Source organism: Ctenocephalides felis, unplaced genomic scaffold (assembly GCF_003426905.1).
Source record: "Ctenocephalides felis isolate EL2017-DRISC unplaced genomic scaffold, ASM342690v1 CF-g0.4_SCAFFOLD_00845, whole genome shotgun sequence".
Taxonomy (NCBI): Eukaryota; Metazoa; Arthropoda; class Insecta; order Siphonaptera; family Pulicidae; genus Ctenocephalides; species Ctenocephalides felis.
Genome location: NW_020536999.1, coordinates 3,528,768 through 3,532,288, shown reverse-complemented (window position 1 = coordinate 3,532,288; position 3,521 = coordinate 3,528,768).

Here is a 3,521-nt window from a genome sequence, read left to right as displayed (position 1 = left end):
TAAAAGCCATTTGATGTATTTCGATGAGGATTATTGTTTGTTAGTTTTGTGCGACGATCTGCCAAGCCGTTTCTTTGTAATTTGAAAAAAAGTGTTAAACTTTTCGTTTACATTTAAGCTCATCCTACCGAACCGATTTTGAAAAATTAAAAACTCTTCGAAAGATATTAGTTGGGAATGGTACTGCTGATTAGTTTTAGGTGACAATCTACCGAGTCGTTTTCTTGTAATTAACTGTTGAAAAAAAGTGTTAAACTTTTCGTCCACATTTAAGCTCATCCTACCGAACCGATTTTAAAAAATTAAAAACTGTTTGAAAGATATTAGTTGGGAATGGTACTGATTAATTTTAGGTGAAAATTTACTGAGCCGTTTTCTTGTAATAAACTTTTGAAAAAAAAATTCAAGCCGATTTTCAAGGAACTTTTTTTGGCGATGTTTATCATGGTCTTATAGAACTTACTGTAATATTACGCCCTTACGACAAGTAGTTTAATTTTGAAAATTCGTCAAACTTTGCTAAAATTATTATCGTTTTTTTTTAAAGTAGGATTGATGAAGTATATTATTTACACATTTTTTTTGATTAACCACTTAACGGTCGGGTTTTTTTTCGTGAAAAGTGATCTAAAAGAGCAGGTTTTTTTATTGCGGATTTTAAAAGTTTAATTGATGTAATATGTGTTTCTGATAACATTTTCTTTTTATTTATTTTATTTTTGTTTAAAATTAACAATATACATTATGATACTGATGACCGCTTTGATGGTTTTTGGACTATCTTTATGCTTAAGGTATTCTTTGGGTTTATGCTTTATGTGCTAATGTCCTAAAGAGGACGAAACGACTTATTTTTGAATTGTTTTCTTGAAAATTAGCATCTCAGTATGTTCTTACTACACATAATCGAAAGAGTCACTAGTCGATGTTTTCCTCATGTTGTTTTAAGGACCTATTTATTGATGTTCGTAATTCTTTCAATTAAAATCATTTAACTTATTTATATTTGTTTATCTATGGTTCTTTCCCTATATATTACTTTGACCGTACTATATGGAAAAAATGGTTTTTGTAATAGGCTGCATTTTTAAGTCAATTATTTACTCATATCGGGAAGTTCATGTAACTTGCCTCAAGGCTAAATACCAAACCAACTAGTTTGAAATTGAATTCGAAATGAAATGACGATTGTTCATTATGATTTACATTTGATTTGCTCAGATATAACAAACAAGATAGTAAAAATAATGAAAGTTACAGTATTTGTAATAATCTATTTGAAACCATTCAGTATTCCTCGAACATTTCATTATGGTACGTTAAGTTCAGTTTGGTAATATTCAATATCCAGCAATTTGCCTTAAGGCACGATGCCACACACCCCACTAGTTTGAAATTGAATTCGAAATGAAATGACAATTGTTCATTATGATTTATATTTGATTTGCTCAGATATAACAAACAAGATAGTAAAAATAATGAAAGTTACACTATTTGTAATAATCTATTTGAAACCATTCAGTATTCCTCGAACATTTCATTATGGTACGTTAAGTTCAGTTTGGTAATATTCAATATCCAGCAATTTGCCTTAAGGCACGATGCCACACACCCCACTAGTTTGAAATTGAATTCGAAATGAAATGACAATTGTTCATTATGATTTACATTTGATTTGCTCAGATATAACAAACAAGATAGTAAAAATAATGAAAGTTACAGTATTTGTAATAATCTATTTGAAACATTCAGTATTCTTCGAACATTTCATTATGGTACGTTAAGTTCAGTTTGGTAATATTCAATATCCAGCAATTTGCCTTAAGGCACGATGCCACACACCCCACTAGTTTGAAATTGAATTCGAAATGAAATGACAATTGTTCATTATGATTTATATTTGATTTGCTCAGATATAACAAACAAGATAGTAAAAATAATGAAAGTTACACTATTTGTAATAATCTATTTGAAACCATTCAGTATTCCTCGAACATTTCATTATGGTACGTTAAGTTCAGTTTGGTAATATTCAATATCCAGCAATTTGCCTTAAGGCACGATGCCACACACCCCACTAGTTTGAAATTGAATTCGAAATGAAATGACAATTGTTCATTATGATTTACATTTGATTTGCTCAGATATAACAAACAAGATAGTAAAAGTAATGAAAGTTACACTATTTGTAATAATCTATTTGAAACCATTCAGTATTCCTCGAACATTTCATTATGGTACGTTAAGTTCAGTTTGGTAATATTCAATATCCAGCAATTTGCCTTAAGGCACGATGCCACACACCCCACTAGTTTGAATTGAATTCGAAATGAAATGACAATTGTTCATTATGATTTATATTTGATTTGCTCAGATATAACAAACAAGATAGTAAAAATAATGAAAGTTACACTATTTGTAATAATCTATTTGAAACCATTCAGTATTCCTCGAACATTTCATTATGGTACGTTAAGTTCAGTTTGGTAATATTCAATATCCAGCAATTTGCCTTAAGGCACGATGCCACACACCCCACTAGTTTGAAATTGAATTCGAAATGAAATGACAATTGTTCATTATGATTTATATTTGATTTGCTCAGATATAACAAACAAGATAGTAAAAATAATGAAAGTTACACTATTTGTAATAATCTATTTGAAACCATTCAGTATTCCTCGAACATTTCATTATGGTACGTTAAGTTCAGTTTGGTAATATTCAATATCCAGCAATTTGCCTTAAGGCACGATGCCACACACCCCACTAGTTTGAAATTGAATTCGAAATGAAATGACAATTGTTCATTATGATTATATTTGATTTGCTCAGATATAACAAACAAGATAGTAAAAATAATGAAAGTTACACTATTGTATAATCTATTTGAAACCATTCAGTATTCCTCGAACATTTCATTATGGTACGTTAAGTTCAGTTTGGTAATATTCAATATCCAGCAATTTGCCTAAGGCACGATGCCACACACCCCACTAGTTTGAAAATTGAATTCGAAATGAATGACAATTGTTCATTATGATTTACATTTGATTTGCTCAGATATAACAAACAAGATAGTAAAAATAATGAAAGTTACATATTTGTAATAATCTATTTGAAACCATTCAGTATTCCTCGAACATTTCATTATGGTACGTTAAGTTCAGTTTGTAATATTCAATATCCAGCAATTGCATTAAGGCACGATGCCACACCCCCACTAGTTTGAAATTGAATTCGAAATGAAATGACAATGTTCATTATGATTTACATTTGATTTGCTCAGATATAACAAACAAGATAGTAAAAATAATGAAAGTTACACTATTTGTAATAATCTATTTGAAACCATTCAGTATTCCTCGAACATTTCATTATGGTACGTTAAGTTCAGTGGTAATATTCAATATCCAGCAATTTGCCTTAAGGCACGATGCCACACACCCCACTAGTTTGAAATTGAATTCGAAATGAAATGACAATTGTTCATTATGATTTACATTTGATTTGCTCAGATA